The 22832-nt window shown below is 42.5% G+C and overlaps 1 pseudogene; it reads right to left on the bottom strand.

The window, feature by feature from the left end:
• Window positions 1–4424: 4424 nt before the first annotated feature.
• On the bottom strand, window positions 4425–6497 carry LOC114386035 (annotated as a pseudogene).
• Window positions 6498–22832: the final 16335 nt, after the last annotated feature.

Genomic DNA, 22832 nt, shown 5'->3' on the forward strand with positions numbered 1-22832 from the left:
TATGCTTCATGATTGACTTGTGAGGACCCTCTAGTGCAATCCTCCATCCTCGCCTTTTTTTCGGAGTCACATGAATTGTGTTTTCGTTCATGCATCCTCCACCCAAAGAGTTTGGAGCTATGCTTCATGATTGACTAGTGAGGACCCTCTAGTGCAATCCTCCAACCTCGCCTTTTTTCCGGAGCCCCATGAATTGTGTTTTCGTTCATGCATCCTCCACCCAAAGAGTTTGGAGCTATGCTTCATGATTGACTAGTGAGGACCCTCTAGTGCAATCCTCCATTCTCGTCTTTTATTCGGAGCCCCATGAATTACGTTTTCGTTCATGCATCCTCCACCCAAAGAGTTTGGAGCTATGCTTCATGATTGACTAGTGAGGACCCTCTAGTGCAATCCTCCATCCTCGCCTTTTTTTCGGAGCCCCATGAATTGCATTTTCGTTCATGCATCCTCCACCCAAAGAGTTTGGAGCTATGCTTCATGATTGACTTGTGAGGACCCTCTAGTGCAATCCTCCATCCTCGCCTTTTTTTCGGAGTCACATGAATTGTGTTTTCGTTCATGCATCCTCCACCCAAAGAGTTTGGAGCTATGCTTCATGATTGACTAGTGAGGACCCTCTAGTGCAATCCTCCAACCTCGCCTTTTTTCCGGAGCCCCATGAATTGTGTTTTCGTTCATGCATCCTCCACCCAAAGAGTTTGGAGCTATGCTTCATGATTGACTAGTGAGGACCCTCTAGTGCAATCCTCCATTCTCGTCTTTTATTCGGAGCCCCATGAATTGCGTTTTCGTTCATGCATCCTCCACCCAAAGAGTTTGGAGCTATGCTTCATGATTGACTAGTGAGGACCCTCTAGTGCAATCCTCCATCCTCGCCTTTTTTTCGGAGCCCCATGAATTGCGTTTTCGTTCATGCATCCTCCACCCAAAGAGTTTGGAGCTATGCTTCATGATTGACTTGTGAGGACCCTCTAGTGCAATCCTCCATCCTCGCCTTTTTTTCGGAGTCACATGAATTGTGTTTTCGTTCATGCATCCTCCACCCAAAGAGTTTGGAGCTATGCTTCATGATTGACTAGTGAGGACCCTCTAGTGCAATCCTCCATCCTTGACAATTTTTCGGAGCCCCATGAATTGCGTTTTCGTTCATGCATCCTCCACCCAAAGAGTTTAGAGCTATGCTTCAAGATTGACTAGTGAGGACCCTCTAGTGCAATCCTCCATTCTCGCCTTTTTTTTCAAAGCCCCATGAATTGCGTTTTCGTTCATGCATCCTCCACCTAAAGAGTTTGGAGCTATGCTTCATGATTGACTAGTGAGGACCCTCTAGTGCAATCCTCCATCCTCGCCTTTTTTTTTCGGAGGCCCATGAATTGTGTTTTCGTTCATGCATCCTCCACCCAAAGAGTTTGGAGCTATGCTTTATGATTGACTAGTGAGGACCCTCTAGTTCAATCCTCCATCCTCACCTTCTTTTTCGGAGCCCCATGAATTGCGTTTTCGTTCATGCGTCCTCCACCCAAAGAGTTTGGAGCCATACTTCATGATTGACTAGTGAGAACCCTCTAGTGCAATCCTCCATTCTCCAGGGTTTTTCATCGTCAAGTGTGGATCCTCTTGACTGAGAAATGTGATCTTTGTTATTTTCCCGATTGATTCCTTTTCCAAACGTGTATATGTATATTATGATATTGTTGTTTTTGTTGTTGTTTGTATTTTGTTTTGTGTTGTGCAGAAAAAGAAGGAGTAGAGACGAGAGTCGTCATAGACAAATCATGGAAAGGGAAAGACGGACGAAATCAGTGTCTTATCTTTGCTTTCCTCTTATCTCCGACAAAAGGTAAGTAAAGAGGGGCAACTGTCATACCCTAATTTCGTCCGGGGATTATTACTTGATGATATGCAACCTTTGATTGGCCGCTTCAAGGTACTTGGCACCCTTTGTTGCATGATATGTAAGTTCCGAGACACACCGGAAATCAAAGGGAAGCAAGGTTACACGATTCGTGAAATTCTGTAATGTGGCGGAAACCAAAAGGAGGTGTTGTTGCGCAATCCGTGAGTTTCCGTAACTTCTTCGAAAGCTAAAAAAGAGTAAATACATTATCCGTAAGGATTCGTAACCTTACGGAAAGAAAATAAGTATCGTTACGAAATTCGTAAAGTTTCGTAACGTTACAGAAAAAGAATTGCCAAAAAAGGGCTAAGGGGGTGTATTTTATAAAATGGGGGTGCAAATAGTAATTTTTGAATCTGGGCCCTTCTAGGGGTTTCTGGGCAATTTCTTGCTTAAGATAGAGGGTTACACGACTAGTAGACCATGTTATTGAAGCAAGAGTCATGTCTAGAAAAGAAAATGTGAGGCTGATCTACATTCCCAGGATGTCTATGTCTCATTTCTCTATCACTATGGCCGTTTAAGCTTATTAGAAGGTAATTTCCAATTATTATTTCATTCTCTATGGCATAAATCACAAGGTCGATCATTAGAAACTATCGATTTATGCTGCCCAACCCTGATTTTAGCCATGGTCAACTATACATGGCAATTTCTAGGGTCAAAAGTAAACATGGGTTGAAAAATATTAATTCATGACAAGGAGAAAATGTACCTATACACATTTGCTAGGAAGACAATTATCTAGAAAGTCCAATATTATGATTTGTGATGAAAGCATTCTTAACAATTTCCATATATAATTCCTACTTCATATTTATCCTTCTAACTTTATCCTTCTGACTTATAACTAAAGTTTATTTATCTATTTACAATGTGCAGGTCTAGAAACAAACCACATTTTGGATGCAAATTGTTTTACTACCTACACAACTTTTATCTCTAATGTTTTGATATAGAATAATCTTCAAGAATACTTAAGTGAAGAATACTTTGGTCTCTGGTATTATTTATTCTTCAATTAAATGTTTCACATTAACTGTTCAAGTTCAAACTACCTAACATGTCACTACTAAAAAAAAGGCTTTCAACATCACTTCATTAACATCGGTTATTTCAAAAACCAATGTTAACGAAAGCGCGGTGGCTTTTTTGTAATTAAATGGAGTTACTTAACATCGGTTTTAGCAAAACCGATGTTAACTACTTCATGTTAACATCGGTTATTTAAAAAACTGATGTTAACATCATGTTAAGAAGAATATGGTAACATCGGTTTTGGAAAAACCGATGTTAACTTCATAGTGTTAACATCGGTTTTGACAAAACCGATGTTAAGGAGTTGATGTTAACATCGGTTTTTTAAAAAACCGATGTAATCTATTTGATGTTAACATCGGTTTTTACAAAAACGATGTTAACTATATTTAGTTAACATCGGTTATCCTTAGAAAACGGATGTTGTTATGTTTATAAGTTAAAACTTCACATTTCACAACCCGCGCCCTCGAAAACCTTGCCCTCCTCCTTCCTAAAATCGCTCTTCTCTTCTCTTTTTCCTGCCGCCTGAAATCTGTCGGAAACCTTGCCCTCCTCCTCCCACATTCTTTTCAATAGTGTCGGAAACCCCTTGGTCGAACCCACAGAACCCCCTACACTGCTCTTCGAAGTGTGGCTCGAACAGAACCCTACATACACTGTTGGTACTAGGGTGCTGAAAATCTTGTGGGTGCTCAAACCCACAGACCCCCCTACACTGCTCTTCGAAGTGTTGCTCGAACAGAACCCTACATACACTGTTGGTACTAGGGTGTTGAAAGTCTTATGGGTGCTCAAAGCTCAAAGCTTTCTTCGCGAGGTACGTAGGTCAACATCGTGTATGCTAAGTTTCTGTGGGTGTTCATGTTTTATTGATGATAATAATAATAATACATCTTCAGTTGCAATATTGCTGATTGAGGTACGAGGAAAGCTTAAAGTTTTGTGCCATTTTGTTAGATCTCATTGCCATTGTGACTGTTTGGGTTCGAGGTAAGCTTGGTCTCTTTTTCCTTTGTAGTATAGTTTTCTCTTTTTCACTGCCATTGTCACTACCATTGTCTCTGTTTCAGTGGGTGTTCACTCTTTTTCATTGTCACTGTGTGTAAAAGTAATATAGTTTACTAAGATATTACCCTTAAATTTTCAATAACTTACATAATTATAGCTCAAAGGGCTAATTATCAAGATAAAATTCTAATTTTGATTGACCTAAGATATTACCCTTAAATTTTCTTTACAAAAGTATTTTTTTTTTCATAAAATAAGTTAATTAAACACAATCTCTTTTGTTTTTGTTCCTTTTTCTGGTTCATCCTTCTTATCTCGTGCATCAGTGATCCAACTTTGAGTTCTGTTGGACTGAGACCAGAAATTTGTCTTACAATCATTTCTATAAAAAAATATTATTGGAAACATGCTTAAGTTGCTTACAAAATCCATACCTTGTTGTTCATTGAATCTCAATTGAGTCAGTTCTACAATCTCACTCAGAAACAGTGGTTGTGCGAGCAGTACAATGTATGTCAAGATCTCTACCACTGTTGGTGGATGAGCCAAATCTGAACAAATTGTGGATTTCTCTGGCTTCTACCCTGGTCTGTTTTTTTGCACTAGAAACACTGTTAAAAATTATAGGAAACTGAACTGCTAATACAGTAGAAAAATCTGCTATACTGCAAATTTTGTTAAATTCTTGAAAATTCCCAAAGCTCAAATTTACCCCCATCACATTAACAATCACTGATACAAGATGTAGAATTTCATAAATAATAGAAAATAAAATATGTTGACAAGAATCAAATTTAAAAATAATATTGCAAAAAAAAAAAAAAAACTTGTCCAGAAGCTTGTGTGCAAACACTCCTCCTCCTCATCTGCTGTGCTATTTTCTTATCATAAATTCCTTGCAAGGCATAGGTCATCCCCTTCCACCCTTGACTACTTAAAAAGGGCACTATCCATTCCACAAGCTCCTTCACATAAGCAGCATCAGAGAACAATGTCTCAGTAATAGGCAACAAGGGTAGCACTTGGATTCCAAGCCTACACTCTCTACACATAGCAGGGGCCCACCATAGTTTATTATCCCTCTTGTTAGCCCACAGAACACCCACTATTCTGTTATCTTTTGCAAATTCTTATTCATACAAGTTGTCTTCTGCTTTCACATGCCACCAAGTTTGTGCAGCAAGAATCTCCAACGCCACCAGGGTTGATCCAGTGTCAACAAGACTTGAGTCACCATATGCCAGACCTAGCAATGCTCCTGCATAGTATGCTGCTTCACTTGTACTTTCTTGATTCCTTCCATCTTCAAATTCAGTCAACCCTGCAGCCCAAGAGTGTAAGTTATAAAGATCAAAACACCTTAGGCTTGTATAATCTAAGTTATATCTTTGGCCCAAGTTCATAAAATCTATCACAAGTGAATAAACTTATGGCTTGTACTTTTGTCCCCATTGAGGATCAATCTTTGCAAGAACTGCAATTCCATAAATGAAGTACCCCAAATGGAAATGGTGATCATTGTAAATTCCAAACCCAAAATCAGCAGTTGAATCTGTAGAGCCATGTTTAGTAACAAGTCCACGCCATTTTCTTTCATAGAGAAAAGCATTCCCTTTGAAAGTTCCATCCAACCAGGGCTCAATAGTCTCCTTTAGAAATTTCTTAACCTTTGGAATCACTTTAGGGTAAGACACTTCTTCCGCTATCAACGCCAACCTTGTCGCCCTTCCAACCTGCTTCCCATAGAAATAAGATGAATTTGTTCCTATTGCTGAAGAATTCAGCGCTTGAACATTCTTATCAAGCGCCGTGACAATTTCGCCATAAGACTCTTTCTCCACACCTTTGTTAGAATTCCATGTCACATGAATAGGATTGGTTTCCAACACCCATGAATCTCCAACAACACCAACAAGGTCACCATCAATGCTTCTATACTTAAAATCATTCAGCACAGTAACATCATGATTATATGACAGAAGCTTAGCATGAAGAGGGTGAGCCAGCATGAGCAAGTCCCCAGAACGTTTCTTTTGCCATTTATACTCAACACTGAATGGTTTCTTGAGTGCTGCATCACCAGACATAGGGTAACAAGAACTGAACTTGTCAAGAGTTTCCACATACTTGGAATCAAAAGCAATTATATAAGGGCTTCCTCTGACAAGAAAGAATCTAAGGTTGGAGCTTGGAATGTCCAAAGTGACACCAAGGGCTTGTGTGAGTATGTTTTAGAGGCAGATTCTTGTTCTAATAAGATAAAAAAATATAAATGAAACCAAGAGTGGAAAGAGCTTTCCACGTACGAATCAGACACAAGCCGATTCCACGTTCACAGAATCACCAGTTTCCCAACCTTTTTCTTATCATCAATTGTCTCTTTTTATTCTCACTTCCTTAACTCAGTATCTGCCAACTGAGATACATTAGGAATAGCAAAGGGAAAGTGGCCATGCATATGCAAGCAACCACAATCAGTCTTAACACTGCAAGGTCCCCCATCTTCATTAGCTGCAGCTACCAATGCTGGCCTGCGACCGCACCTCATCCCTATGGCTTTAAAGTCATCTTTCTTTTGTGGTTCCCTTAACCTCTTACTTCATCCAATGCAACAATATCTTACTTCTAGAGCTCCCAGGATTTTCATGCGTGTGGCCTCCAAGCAAGCCTATATCTGTCGTGATTGTGGGATTCCTTTCATGTTTTGTCTCACCCTTTATCATTAGATGATTCATGTATGAAGTCTATGGACTTGTTCATTAGATGATTCATGTATGAAGTCGTGGTGGTTAGCACTGACTTATACAATTTGGAAGCATAGAAATAGCATCATATTCTCCAATGTTGTTTTCAATGCTCATAATATAATGGACGAAGCAATGTTTTTGCTATGGACATGGCTCAGAAACTTAGAAAAGAATTCCACATCTCATTTTAATCAGTGGTCTTCAAATATCAAAGATTGTTTTCTTCGGACACCAACATAGGGAAATAGGATACAGCTCTACACTATTATCCTATGTAGTTTTCTTTCAGCTTGTATAATATCAAGGTTGTTAGAGAATCAGCTATGATTCGTACTTATACAAATATGTATCAATTTAGTACCTCTGGTACTTATTAAGGAATATATTATATTTTTGGCTGATAAAAAAAAACACACAACAATCTTATGCTTGTGTTGATAATGATGTAGGTATATTTACAACGACTGGACCCCCTTTGAGAAATTGGCTGATAAATTCTACTGTCCTGGTAATTGATTACTTTTTTTTACTTCACCTCCAGTGTTACTAATATAGAAATTAAAGGAAATTCAATCCAAAAGAAAACTTTATGTCATGCTTTACAAGTGATATAAATTATCAAAATCTAATGACAATGAGTGCACAGAGCTGCAACTTGGCAGTAGTTTCTGACTAATACATCAGCATTAGGATTCCCAAGCATACAATGAGCTAATCAAGATTTTCACGTATCATTTTTGTTGTTTCTGCTGCTATATGGAGAACAATGTTATCATCATCATCCTGAGACAAAATAAACAGCTTAGAATTTTAAATTAGAAACATAACACACAGAGACACACACACTTATGACACACACACACACACACACACACACACACTCATCATACAAACACACACACACACAAGTTTGATAACAAATTTGTTCAATTATACATGAAGAAATTTCTTCAATTCTAACTTATTAGGTGTGACAAGGTAGCTGGCCTCTTCATAACGTACTTATCTAAATTTAACTTAAATTCTACTGCAGTGGTGATAACCTACTAAAATTAGTGAAAACAAATTTGCCAAGTGTACCTAAGTTAATTTGTTCAGAGTTGTTTATTCCTATTTTAAGTTTTGAAATATGCTTGCATGATTGTATTTGTATGAGGATTATATTGTTTTTTATATAAATTATGGCAAGCTGAACAGTAGTGAGTATAATGTTGGTATTTTAGGGGCAGTGTACTTATTTTTGTTTTTTTTTTTTGTTTTTTTATCAGCAAAGATAATATATCATATATAAAGAAAGAGTAGCAGACGTACTAAGATACAAAAAAGAGGTAACCATGGTCATGGTTCCATAATCAGACAAAACTAGTCTGAGAGGGAACCACTCTATAGAAACCTAAGAAAAGTACAAAACTAGTAGCCAAAATTGTATCCTCTACTAGTACAGAAAAGCTTGTCTAATACTACTGCACCAGTGATTAAAATGTTCTGTGAAGCCTTTCTCAAAGTTCCTAAGCCAGGTCCAAAGAATGAAAATTGCATCTTCCTCACTGTCCCTGCAGAATTGGCATGACGTGTCAGCAACCTGCACTTGCCTCCGCTGCAAACTCTGTCTTGTCGGAAGTCTATTTCTAATTAGTCTCCATGCAAAGATTGCTATTTTTCTTGGAACCTTTATGCTCCATAATTTGACAAAACATTCCTACTGGGTTATTGCTGCTGCTCCTTCCATTATTACCTTATAGGCATTGTTTGCTGTATATTGACCTGTAGGGTCAGCAGTCCATTCCCACACATCAGGTCCATGTTGTTGAATGGCCATATCCTGAACCTCATTAAGAAAAACATCAGCCGTATCAATTTCATTGTCAAAACAATGGCCTTCTCCAAATAAAGCTCCACTCCCACCCATTGTCTTTGTGACTTTCCATCTGTTGGATGTAGTGATGCTGCTGTAATGAGATTTAATGCAGCCTAGGGATGCTGCATTAAACTTAGACAGATTCTTGATTCCCAGGCATTAAACTTAGACAGCCAGCACAGCAACACGAGTTTGTCATGTGCTTAGGTACTCATGGGAGGCTGTCCTAACTTCTAAAAGCCCCTTACCTACCTCTTTGGTTGTCCTCCACATGTGTGTCTTCCTCAACTTGAACCTTTTATGCTATGTGTATATACTAGTGGATAACATATTTAAAAAGATTCAATAATAGCATTAATAACCTTGCCTCACAAAGGAGACAATTTTCTTGTGACAGTATTGGCAGACACCTTCTGTCAAACCTTATTAATTTGAACTTGTGCTTGTACATAAGTTCAATTAATTTAATTTTAAAAGCTACATAGCTTATTTTTCCACCCACATACTGCAGATGCTGCAGAATTTCTGCCTTAAATAAGCTGCAGTGCTTACTTTTGTAAAAACTACAGTGCTTGTACATAACTTCAATTAATTTGAATCTGCTCTGCAAATGCTGCAGAATTTCTGCCTTAAGCAAATTAGGATTTTCCACCCAGAAACCATCAATTTTTGCCTTTGTGGAAATTCGTCTTTTAGGGATATCCCATCCTTAGCCCAAGCATCTTCCCAACAGACTAGCAGAACCATAGGTCCTACTAAATATACAAGGTAGAAACCAGCAGACTAGCAGAACCATAGGTCCTACGAATCAGGTGCCAATCTAAATAGAATACAATAACCCTGCACTGCTACCCTAATCAAAAAATGATGTTGATAAATTACTAGACCAATAGTTGTAGAGCTGGGCAAAGCCTTTCTCCAGCTATCTTCTCCGCAAATTCCTTTTAGTTGGGATTCTATCTTTGATCAATCGCCAAGCAAATGTTGTTGGTTTTAAAGGGATTTTGAGCTGCCATAGGTCCTCTAAAGCCTCATCCACAGTCTGATCTGCTGCTCCTTCTAGTAGCATACAATATGCGCTCCTTGTAGAAAAGTGGCCATTAGGTTCTGGTTTCCAAACCCAGCAGTCTGATGTCCAACGATCAATATGACCCCGCGAGATATCATCCAAGAAACTGGCTGCTGACTAAAGATCTTGCTGCAGCTTCTTCCTTTTCATATTTTCTTGGGAAGTCAGCTGCCTGTGTTCAACTTCAGATTCAAGCTTGTTAAGCTCAACTTCTAACTTCTAGACCCTTTTAACAGTGCATCGCTTCGTGTGCATCTTCAACACACACACAACCACACACACACACACATACACAGCCACACACCCATACACACACACAGCCAGACACACACACACACAGAAACACACACACACACACACAGAAACACACACACAGAGACACACACACAGAAACACACGCACACACACATACAGAGAAACACACACACATACACACACACACAGACACACACACACACAGAAACACACACACACATACACACAGAAACACACACACACATACACACACACACAGAAACACGCACACACAGACACACACACACACACATAGAAGCACACACACACAGACACACACACACAGAAACACACACACACAGAGAAACACACACACACACAGACACACACACACACACAAAAACACACAGACACACACACACACACACACACAGAAACACACACACACAACCACACACACAGAAACAAACACACACACACACAGAAACACATACACACACACACACAAAAACACACACACACACACACACACAGCATTTGAAATTAGTTACATAAACAACTGTTGATGTCTATATTTGTCTGTAATTGAATTTGACCTTTTGTATGTTCTTGTATGTGATCAATTTAATTTTCTATATAAACAACTGTTGTTCATGGTGAGTGAACCTCATATTCCCGTTCGAGACTGAATGCAATTATTCTTGCGGACAGTTTGCATTAGTCATTGTATTTAGTCTTGAATTGTCCGTTTGGACAGTTTGGGGAGACTAGTATTTTTATGTTACATTCATTCGTGATGGTTATTATTATTTTCATTAATTTGATTAAATTTCGGTTCAATGCATTTCAAGTTGTTCTCCGAGTGCATACTTGATTATCGGGAAATTCATTTGACCGATGTCATGTCGTGTACTTGGAGACCAATGCGAAATGCTGCCGAAATTTAGTCAAATTTTTGTAAATAATGGTAACCCTGATGTTTGAAGGTAACATAAAAGACAGTTTTCCTAAATGGGATAGGGCCACACCTATAAATAAAAAAGTGAGATTTTCATGCATGGAATTGCTTAGATGGATCAAAGTTGGATGAATGAAAGTCGCATGAGCCCAGAATATAAGGATGGCGTCGAATAGTTCTTGCAGTTTGCGTCCGAAAGAGGTCTGTCGCAACCTACCCTTCGGCGGGAGGGCGACGCGAGACTCGCGGGATGCGTGTTTCACGAAAGGAATACGCGCGGAGTCGCCACCAACGTTTATTTGAGGAAAACGTCGGAAAAACCGGAAAAGACGCGATCTACGAACTTTTAAGTGAAAGGTTCGGGAGTTGTATTTACGCACGGGGAAGGTATTAGCACCCCACACGTCCGTCCCAAGGGACGGCAGCCTTTAATCGAATGTGCAAACATGACTTTGATTTTTACGTTCCCTTTTATGTCCTTATATCCTTTATACCCTTTTTATATTTTTCCTTTTTTGTGGTCGACAAGGGTGTTTCCCTTTGCTCCTACGTATTCCTCAATTTGCGATGAGGAAATCAGACCTACGTAGTTCTTTCTTATCAAGTGATTCTTTTTTACTTAAGTGGTGATCATTTTAAGGCGTTGGACCTTAAAAATGATCCATTTTACTTAGTGAGAAATTGAGATGACAAACTTCAAAAGCCTATTTTTGTGGACGAGCTTGACTAGGCGAATTGATTTTAGCCTTTAGTTTCACTTTAGTTATTAATCAATTCGATTAAGAATGAGAAATCCCAAAGAGAAAACGTCCGATTGATTTTCCGCTTTATTTTACTAAAGATGTATTTTTGATTATTATATTATTTTTTACCTCTTTTTGATTTCCAACGTGGTTACGGCACGACCGAACGGTCGGAATTTATTTTAACCGAAGTTAATGGATAATTCAATTCAAACGTTCGGTGGAAATTTATTTTATTTTTAAGTTAAGCGAGAAATGACTTAAGTAAAATGGCTTAAGCATGTCAACAGGGGATATAAAAAGTAAACAAAACGAGAATAAAAATGCACGAAACACAATGTGGACCACTACGGGTACATAGAATGAATCGAAAAGCTTGGTTCGAGGTACTTACCCGTTGAAGATCGAAGAACGATGAAGAACGAATGAAGAACGTCGAAGAACGGTTGAAACCTTTGCGAAATTCTTCACGGAAAACGTTACGGAAACGTTTCGGAAGCGCCTCGGCTTAGATTTTCTTCACGGAAACGATTTTTCCAAGCAAATTCGAAAGAGAGAGAAGTGCCAAAGGGGCTGAACCCTTTTCTTCTTCACTTCCTCCCCTATTTATAGCAAAATAGGGGAGGTGGTTGCCGCCCAGCTCGCCCAGGCGAGCTCAGCTCGCCCAGGCGAGCAGGGTTGCTTCCTCCAGAAGCAACCGCCTTCTGGAGGAATATTCCAGAGGGCCCAAGTGGGCCTGGGTTCTATTTGCACCCCCATTTTTACTAAGTACACCCCCCTTTCTATTTTTTGGTGATTCTTTTTTCGTAAAGTTACGGAAACTTACGAATTTCGTAACGATACTTGTTTTCTTTCCGTAATGTTACGGAACCTTGCGGATTACATAACCATCCCCTTTTTGACTTACGGAATGTTACGGAACCTCACTTAATTATGCAACGATGCTTCCATTTGATTTCCGGTGTGTCACGGAAACTTACGGATTGTGCATCAATATTTTTTTTGGTTTTTCGGCATGTCCTGGAATTTCATAAATTGCCTAATGATGGATGCTAAGCACCTCACAAGGACCAAAGAAAGGTCGCATGTCATCAAGCAAAGGTCCCCGGACGAAATTAGGGTATGACAGTTGCCCCTCTTTACTTGTCTTTTATTGGAGATAAAAGGAAAGTAAAGATAAGACACTAATTTCGTTCCTCTCGATTTGACGAGAGTCGCGGGTGACCATAAAACCTCCACATGCAAATGACTTGTTGTTCCCAGAATATCACAAATTGCCTAATGATGGGTGCCAAGCACCTCACAAGGACCAAAGAATGGTCGCATGTCATCAAGCAAAGGTCCCCGGACGAAAATCAGTGTATGACACTAATTTCGCTCCTCTCGGTTGACGAGAGTCGCGGGTGACCATGACTTGTCGTTCCTAGAATTTCACAAATTGCCTAATGATGGATGCCAAGCACCTCACAAGGACCAAAGAATGGTCGCATGTCATCAAGCAAAGGTCCCCGGACGAAAATCAGTGTATGACACTAATTTCGCTCCTCTCGGTTGACGAGAGTCGCGGGTGACCATGAAATTTCCGCATGTAAATGACTTTGTTGTTCCCGGAGGAACAAAAGGTGCAGAAGACTGTGTCAGCCTCTGCATGCTATCAAGCGTTCTGTCTTACAGATAGCAAAAGAATGTTTATACGGATAACCACTCGGGTATCTCCGCGTATCATCGAGCCCGCCGCCTCTGGATGATACAAGGGTGCAGAATGACCAAACTTGGTCTCTGCTTGTCATCGGGCCCGCCGCCTCTGGATGACAAAAGGGTGCGGATAACCGTAAGGTATCTCCGCGTATCATCGGGCCCGCCGCCTCTGGATGATACAAGGGTGCAGAATGACCAAACTTGGTCTCTGCTTGTCATCGGGCCCGCCGCCTCTGGATGACAAAAAGGGTGCGAATAACCGTAAGGTATCTCCGCGTATCATCGGGCCCGCCGCTCTGGATGATACAAGGGTGCAGAATGACCAAACTTGGTCTCTGCTTGTCATCGGGCCCGCCGCCTCTGGATGACAAAAAGGGTGCGGATAACCGTAAGGTATCTCCGCGTATCATCGGGCCCGCCGCCTCTGGATGATACAAGGGTGCAGAATGACCAAACTTGGTCTCTGCTTGTCATCGGGCCCGCCGCCTCTGGATGACAAAAAGGGTGCGGAAAACCGTAAGGTATCTCCGCGTATCATCGGGCCCGCCGCCTCTGGATGATACAAGGGTGCAGAATGACCAAACTTGGTCTCTGCTTGTCATCGGGCCCGCCGCCTCTGGATGACAAAAAGGGTGCGGATAACCGTAAAGTATCTCCGCGTATCATCGGGCCCGCCGCCTCTGGATGATACAAGGGTGCAGAATGACCAAACTTGGTCTCTGCTTGTCATCGGGCCTGCCGCCTCTGGATGACAAAAGGGTGCGAATAACCGTAAGGTACCTCCGCGTATCATCGGGCCCGCCGCCTCTGGATGATACAAGGGTGCAGAATGACCAAACTTGGTCTCTGCTTGTCATCGGGCCCGCCGCCTCTGGATGACAAAAAGGGTGCGGATAACCGTAAGGTATCTCCGCGTATCATCGGGCCCGCCGCCTCTGGATGATACAAGGGTGCAGAATGACCAAACTTGGTCTCTGCTTGTCATCGGGCCCGTCGCCTCTGGATGACAAAAAGGGTGCGGAAAACCGTAAGGTATCTCCGCGTATCATCGGGCCCGCCGCCTCTGGATGATACAAGGGTGCAGAATGACCAAACTTGGTCTCTGCTTGTCATCGGGCCCGCCGCCTCTGGATGACAAAAAGGGTGCGGATAACCGTAAGGTATCTCCGCGTATCATCGGGCCCGCCGCCTCTGGATGATACAAGGGTGCAGAATGACCAAACTTGGTCTCTGCTTGTCATCGGGCCCGCCGCCTCTGGATGACAAAAGGGTGCGAATAACCGTAAGGTATCTCCGCGTATCATCGGGCCCGCCGCCTCTGGATGATACAAGGGTGCAGAATGACCAAACTTGGTCTCTGCTTGTCATCGGGCCCGCCGCCTCTGGATGACAAAAAGGGTGCGGATAACCGTAAGGTATCTCCGCGTATCATCGGGCCCGCCGCCTCTGGATGATACAAGGGTGCAGAATGACCAAACTTGGTCTCTGCTTGTCATCGGGCCCGCCGCCTCTGGATGACAAAAGGGTGCGGATAACCGTAAGGTATCTCCGCGTATCATCGGGCCCGCCGCCTCTGGATGATACAAGGGTGCACGTCACATGACCTCAGGGTCAGTATGACAAAGATTATGGGGCGGCCGACAAAAGCAAAGCTCTTGCTCCTACGTATCCTCCAATGAGGAACTCAGACCTACGTAGTTCTGGATAACTTGTGAGACTTGAAAAGTCTCCATCGGAAAATGCTGACATCTCCGGAAAGGGCGCAGATGACCATATTGGTCTCTGCTCGTCAATCACACTTGGGGTCACTGAATGACGAGGTGCGGATAACCGTAAGGTGTCTCCGCGGGCTACCAGCTCTTGAGTCATGGCAACAAAAGGCGGTGTGGTCGACAAAAGCGAGGCTCTTGCTCCTACGTATCCTCCAATGAGGTACTCAGACCTACGTAGTTCTGGATAACTTGTGAGACTTGAAAAAGTCTCGGTGTTTTCTCCACTAAAATGCAAACATGCTTTAGCAAAGAGACAAATATTCCAACTGATTTAGAGCAGCATATGCTTTTTTGAGTGAAAAACAATGCGTCTACCGGGGAAGGAGAGTCTGCTGATGAAATCTCCCATAACCATAAATGAGATTTTGGATGTTAGCATTTCGTTTCTAAATGACCATTTAGAGGAAACATTGGGTTCGACAAAAATAGAAGAAATCCACTCAAAGTGTATCAATCTCGCACAGGTAAGTGTTTCATCCTAATTCCGAACCATAGATATGTCACGACTTGACTTTGCGAATTATTTCCTATCAAATCAAAGATTACATGGGTGATCATGGATCAATAGGGCTCCCCTTGGAAATGGGTTCTTTTGGTGGTTTTTTTTCTTTCGGCTTTTGTGTGTTTTTGGCTTTTGATTTTCCTGGCTTTTTCTTTTTCTGTTTTTTTTTTGTTTAGTGCGGGGCGAGAAAAAAGGGTCGCTAGCGCACGGGATTTTGGTCGGTAATTAAAGGGAGAAGACCATTTTAGGTCGTGGTTTCCTTTCCTTCCTTTTTTGTTCATTTGGTGACAATTCTGTATTGTTCAGATATTGTTCGGTCCAAAGACCTCTCTGCACATTTCTTCTGTTTTCTTTCAATCCTTGATCAGGAGCTTTCTTTCTTTCTTTTCTCTTTTTTTTTTCTCCCATTCTTTGATTGGGAATTTTCTTTCTTTTCTTTTTGCTTTCTCCCACTCTTTGATTGGGAATTTCCTTTCTTTTCTTTTTGCTTTCTCCCACTCTTTGATTGGGAATTTCCTTTCTTTTCTTTTTGCTTTCTCTTTGATTGGAAATTTTCCTTCTTTCCTTTTTTGCTTCCGAGGGTAAGGATTATAGTGAGTCATGATTTTGGCTCAAGGTTTGTAGAATGGCTAGACATGATACATGTCGGGGTTTGGTTTGGCTCAAGGATAAAAGGGGATGCCCCACATTATTTCCATGACACAAATGCAAAAATGATGATTTGGAAACTTTATGCAAAACTGGTCATGCATGCATCTATGCGGACACTCAAATGTCAAATTTTTATGGTCATGTGATGCTAGGGCTCAGGATTCATTTCCTCTATTTTAATCAACCCAATGTTTCCAAAATATGTTCTTTTATCAATTTGGGCATTCATCCGAGTCCATTTCGGGCGTCCGGGGAAATTTCACAGCATTCACCCTTCAGGTGTACACATTTTCCAAAAATTGGTTATGATCAATGATTTTTTTTTCAAAGAAAAGTTGGAAATCGTCTCTTTTCAAAAGCATGTCGTTTTTTAGCTAGACAACTTATTTTCTCTTTTTCCACCTTTTTCCTTACTTGCCTTCTTCTTTTTTCTTATTTGCTCTCTTTTTCTTTACTTGCCCTCTTCTTTCCCTTTTGTTCTCTTTTCCATTTCATTTTCTTTTCTTTTCTATTTTTATTTTTATCATGATTTTTTTTGTTTATTTTACACATATACTTTTGGACGATGTTCCTAAACGAAGAACTCTACATGGTTCCAGAATTTCAAACATCATCGATAGTAATGATATATAAATACTAACGCACCAATCTAAACAAAAATGTATGCGCTGTACAAATGACAATCGAAACAACAAAAACAAACATTAGTCTCTCAAGTCAAAACAATAACATAGAATAAAAATGAAAAAAGAAATATGAAAGAAAACATGAATCTGGGGATCTCCCAGTCACGTGTCTCCACTCCCTCCCAAGAAGTCAAGCAAATCGGCCATCTCCTCATCCTCGTGGGCTTCTTCTCCATCGCCGGGAGCTTCTGGGGGTGCCTCTCCTGCTTGGGCCTCGGGCCAATCTCCGGGCCATGCTAACTCTGCCCTGAACTGGTCTGGAGTAGGGCATGAAAAAGAAGCGAAGCCCTGGCTCTGCATGCTAAGGCTCATCTGGTACAGACAGTCATGGGTCCGTACATGTGCTCGGTGGTTGGCCGCCTGCTGGCGAACCAAATGCCGTAAATACTGCTCTATGTCAAATGCCCCAGCCTGGCCAGCCTGATGAGGTGGTGGTGGCGCGCCTGCGGCCTGTGGAGCATCACCCTGAGCCTGTCTCTGGGTACAGTACTTCTCAATAAAAGCCCGGGTGATGGGCGGCCGAATCACCTTGGTAGGTACAACGGGGACTCCGAACGACTGGCAGAGTCCTGTGATCAGTGCGGGGAATCCCAGGGCCCTGTTGGACTTATCTGGGTCCAAAGGGTGCCTAGTGGGCGCCATACCTGCAAAAACATATATGGCATCAGCGATCAACTGAGCCACATGGATGCTCATCCGTGTCAGGATGGCGTACACCAGCTGGCACTTAGGCATGGGGAGGTCGGAATTATGATCGGTGGGCAGGATGTTGCTGAGGAGCAACGTCATCCATATCTGGGTCAGGGTGGTCATGTTGGTGCGCATGATTCGCACTCGCCTCCCTGCAGCAGTCCGGGCAAAATCCTGCCCCGGTATACATAGCAGCTGGGTGATGGCCTCCTCATCGAACCCATCAGACCGGTTCCTCCTCTGGCCATACTCGCATTCCTGGCCCTCTTCCAATACCATCGGATATCCCAGGAGCTGGCTGATAGCGTCGGCATCGAACGGGATCCACTGACCCCTAACCCAGGATCTCATGTCACGCACGCCCTCCTCTGTTGGCCAAGCATTGGCATAAAACTCAAGGACTATTTCTGGATCAAACTTGGCCATGGGAGTAATCAGTGGTGCCCACCGCCGGCGCCCTATTTCCTCCTGGAAATCAGTATACTCGTCGTCCCTGAGCTGGACGCGTCGCTCCCGGAGAAACGACCATCCCTTGATGGCTTCAAAGCGCTGCTGGTGTACAACGCTCCTAAAGCGGTGACTGTCGTACTCCGGGGCGGAACTAGTTCCTTCGGCCGCCTTATCCTTCCTGGACCTCTTTGAGGCAAGCTTCCTCGGGGCCATTCCTGCGAAGGCAAACATTTGGAAAGTTAGTTTTACCAGTGGGACATTACTCTTAAAGCAAAAATGGCATATAACCTCCTCCCATAAATACAAACATCAATGTAAATTTAGAGCAAGTTTATGCGCATATTTCCTTACAAACGTTCTCTTGCACAAGACATTCTATTAACCGGAAAAAATGCACCCATATACAATCAAGGCAGCTTCGTTACCTAGATTATTTACACGTACTTCCAAGGTGTATTTGTTACTTACATCACACACATCTCCTTGGCTAAATTCACATACATGCATACTCAAAGCATTTTGGGGTACCAAAAATTGCACATGTGCACATCTTGGTATTTCTAATACCTATACATACACAAACTTCGTGATGAATCTTGACTATCTACACAATAAGGTGCTACATTTCATGCTCTTTTCAAGTTTTTGCTACCTAAGGCCGTATGCAAATTCAAGTATATTTTCCTTCGCTGGCTAAAATTGTATTCAAATTAAAAGGCATACATTTTTTGGTAATGTATCTTCTTTACATAGCATGCAACATATTTATGTATATTTTTTTTGTGAGACATTTTGACTACCAAAAATTATATGTACATACATCCAAGTATTTTGCTATCATACCCAAAGCGTAAATTGCCAAAGGTATTTTGCTACCTATTCTAAACCTACACATTTATGATGAGCAAAATTCCTAACCATCTAGGCATAGGGAAAATATTGTAGCGTGGCCCATAGCTGATTGCTGGCCAAAAAAGGGTAACTTTACCCAATATGCACCTCCTTTTGTGCTCTTTTTGCATAAAATTTCAGTTTCTAGGACTAGGATATACGTGGGGCAATTACTCTAGCCTTTTTCGGGAATGAATACATATTCCAAAAAAAATAGAAAATATGCACAAACCAAAATACCCCATGGGTTGTCTCCTTACAAAAGTCACGCGCTAATGCCATTGAGGCATTTCACCGAACACTTGGTGGGCGCGCGTTTAGGCATCAATAGCAAGAGAACGGGGACAATGTGGCATGTCCTATTGTTTCAAAATGCATTATAGGCCTAGGGCCATCTCATAACAACCCCTAATTCAACCTAATCAAGCAAGAAAACAAATCAAAATTGCCCCATATATTTGAGCCCACTCCCACAATTTAGAGCACCAAAAGGAGATCAAAATACACCAATGAAAAGCTAGAAAGCTTAGGGATGGAATACTTACTTGTTGGTGATGAACAAAAGCGCAAAACGGAATCAAAAAATGCGAAAAAGGATGACCCTAGGGCTGCAAATTCGTCAATCCCGTGGGTATGGCTTTTGAAAGGGGGGAAAAGAAGTTTTTGAATGTAAAAACGCCCCCCCTTTCGTCATTTTTATAATTTGGTGCAGGGGTGGCTCGCCCAGGCGAGCTAACCTGCACTTTTTTTTTTTTTTTTTTTTTGAGGGGAACATTAACCATGTCCCCTCCCTTCTCAGGGATTAGCATTTTGCCTAACTTGAACTTACTTAGGTCAGAATTAGGCGTTGATTACTTATTTTATTATTACTCTTTTCCTTTTTAAAACAAACAAATAGTAAAAGAAAGCTGCAAAATACAAAGGATACGGGGCTGCCTTGCAGCGACATTCCCTGCTTGTTTCGCACAGAGAAGGGCAACGATCGGTCGGTCGTGACCCCATCCCCGCTTGCGTTCATCCTTAAGTACCTGCAAGTAATAAACAACCAGGTATGGCCAATCTTGACCGCATCATTACCCTACCTTGATTGGTTTCTGCCGTTTATGTTTTGTCTCCACTCCAGAAGGTAGCCCAAGGTGATCCTGCCCCTGTTTTACCACAACAATATACATGCGTATGCGTATGCGTATGCATGGATGTTTTCAAACGCAGAAAATTTAGGGAAAGTTGGTTCAGGTTCAATTCTAATTAAGCGCTTGGGGGATCCCATGAACTGAGCGGAAGGGCTCAGGCGACCACAAATTAACGCAAGGTGTGAAACTAACGTGAGGACTAAAAGCCTCAAATCCATGTTTCATTTCTTTAAAAGATCGTAACAAGAGATACAACGGACCGGAAATCCCTGGGGGGAAATCTAGAAAACGCATAAAGATAGAGAACATGCAGCGACATCCTTAATTGCCCCAGCTTCTAAGCATAATATTGTTTGACGACATCAGAGTTCACGGGTGAAGGTAGCTCTTCGCCATCCATGTTGGTAAGCACCAGGGCTCCTCCGGAAAAAGCCCTCTTCACAACAAAAGGCCCTTCGTAGTTCGGGGCCCATTTCCCTCGATGGTCCTTGACAGCATGGGACATTTTCTTTAGCACAAGGTCTCCCTCATGGAACTTGCGTAAGCGTACTTTCTTGTCGAATGCACTCTTCATTCTTTGCTGGTATAAGCGCCCATGACTCATGGCCGTTAAGCGCTTTCCCTCAATGAGGTTGAGCTGATCGTAGCGTGTTTGAGCCCACTCTGATTCCTTTAATCCGGATTCTGCCAAGACCCTTAATGACGGGACTTCTACCTCGAATGGTAACACCGCCTCCATCCCATATACCAATGAGAACGGCGTTGCCCCAATGCGAATGGGAGCATCTCGTGCCAATCCTTGTATGACACGGTCATCTTTTGGATAATCTTTTTGATATTCTTATTGGCTGCTTCCACGGCTCCATTCATCTTTGGCCGGTAGGGTGTGGAATTGTGATGCTGGATTTTAAACTCCTCGCACATTTCCCCCATCATCTTGTTATTCAGGTTGGTGCCGTTGTCCGTGATAATCTTCCTTGGCAAACCATATCGGCAGATGATCTCCTTCTTAATGAACCTGACCACCACATTCCTCGTGACATTGGTATATGAAGCCGCCTCGACCCACTTGGTGAAATAATCTATTGCTACGAGGATGAAGCGATGACCATTCGAGGCCTTGGGCTCAATGGCCCCGATGACATCTATTCCCCACATGGAGAAAGGCCAAGGGGCGGACATGACATTCAGGGGATGCGGTGGGGCATTGACATTATCCGCGAATGCTTGACATTTGTGGCACTTCCTCACATGGACACAACAATCACTTTCCATGGTAAGCCAGTAATAACCTGCTCTTAAGATCTTCCTGGCCATAGCATGCCCGTTGGCGTGCGTTCCAAACGAGCCCTCATGGACTTCCTCGATCATGTGATTTGCCTCCTTGGCATCCACACATCGCAGGAGTGTCATGTCGTGATTTCTCTTATACAGTGTGCCTCCGCTCATGAAGAAACTGGCTGCCAACCTCCTCAATGTCCTTTTATCGTTGTCGGCAATCTCTGGCGGGTATTCTTTGCTTTCGACATATCGCTTGATGTCGTAATACCAAGGCTTTCCGTCCCGTTCCTCTTCCACTTGGCAACAATGTGCGGGTTTGCCACGACACTGAAATTCAATGTAGGGTAGGTCCCCGTGCGGTGTTAGCTGGAACATAGATGCCAACGTAGCAAGTGCATCCGCCATTTGATTTTCCTCGCGGGGAACATGATGGAAGGAGATCTCATCGAAAGTCTTAGCCAATTCCTTGATGTAGGCTTTGTAGGGTATCAGCTTGGGATCTCTAGTTTCCCATTCCCCTCTCAGCTGATGGATTACCAACGCTGAGTCGCCGTACACCTTGAGTAGTTTGACATCGGAGTCAATTGCTGCCTGGACGGCTAGGGCACATGCTTCATATTCGGCCATGTTGTGGGTGCAGTCGAATCCTAGCCTGGCTGTGAAAGGTACACATTGATTGTCCGGAGAGATCAACACTGCCCCAACGCCATGACCTAGAATGTTTGACGCTCCGTCAAACCATACAGTCCATTTGTCCCGATCTTCGTCCAACTTTTCCTCGAACAAGGCCATGATGTCCTCATCCGGGAATTCCGGATGCATGGGCTGGTAGTCGTTAAGAGGCTGTTGAGCCAAATAGTCTGCCAAAGCGCTTCCTTTTATCGCCTTTTGGGTGACGTAGACTATATCAAACTCAGATAGCAAGACTTGCCACCGGGCGATTCGTCCTGTGAGAGCTGGCTTTTCAAAGATGTACTTGACCGGGTCCATTTTGGATATCAACCAGGTAGTATGGCTCAGCATGTACTGCCTTAAGCGATGGGACGCCCATACTAAAGCACAACACGTTCTTTCGAGCAAGGAGTAATTCATCTCACAGGTCGTGAACTTCTTACTTAGGTAGTAAACAGCGCGCTCTTTCTTCCCGGATTCGTCATGTTGCCCCAGCATACACCCCATTGATTCGTCCAAGATTGTCATGTACAAAATGAGAGGCCTTCCTGGTACTGGTGGCATAAGCACGGGAGGATTCATTAAGCACTTTTTGATTCTTCCAAAAGCCTCTTGGCAATCCTCATTCCACCGATCAGTTTGGTTTTTGCGCAAGAGTTTAAACAACGGCTCACAAATGGCGGTGAGCTACGATATGAATCTGGCAATATAATTCAGGCGCCCCAGGAACCCTCGGACTTGCCTCTCTGTATGGGGTTCCGGCATCTCAAGGATAGCCTTCACTTTTTCGGGGTCTACCTCTATCCCTTTCTGGCTTACAATGAAACCAAGCAATTTCCCTGATTTGA

The sequence above is a fragment of the Glycine soja genome, chromosome 15, assembly GCF_004193775.1.
Source record: "Glycine soja cultivar W05 chromosome 15, ASM419377v2, whole genome shotgun sequence".
Classification (NCBI taxonomy): domain Eukaryota; kingdom Viridiplantae; phylum Streptophyta; class Magnoliopsida; order Fabales; family Fabaceae; genus Glycine; species Glycine soja.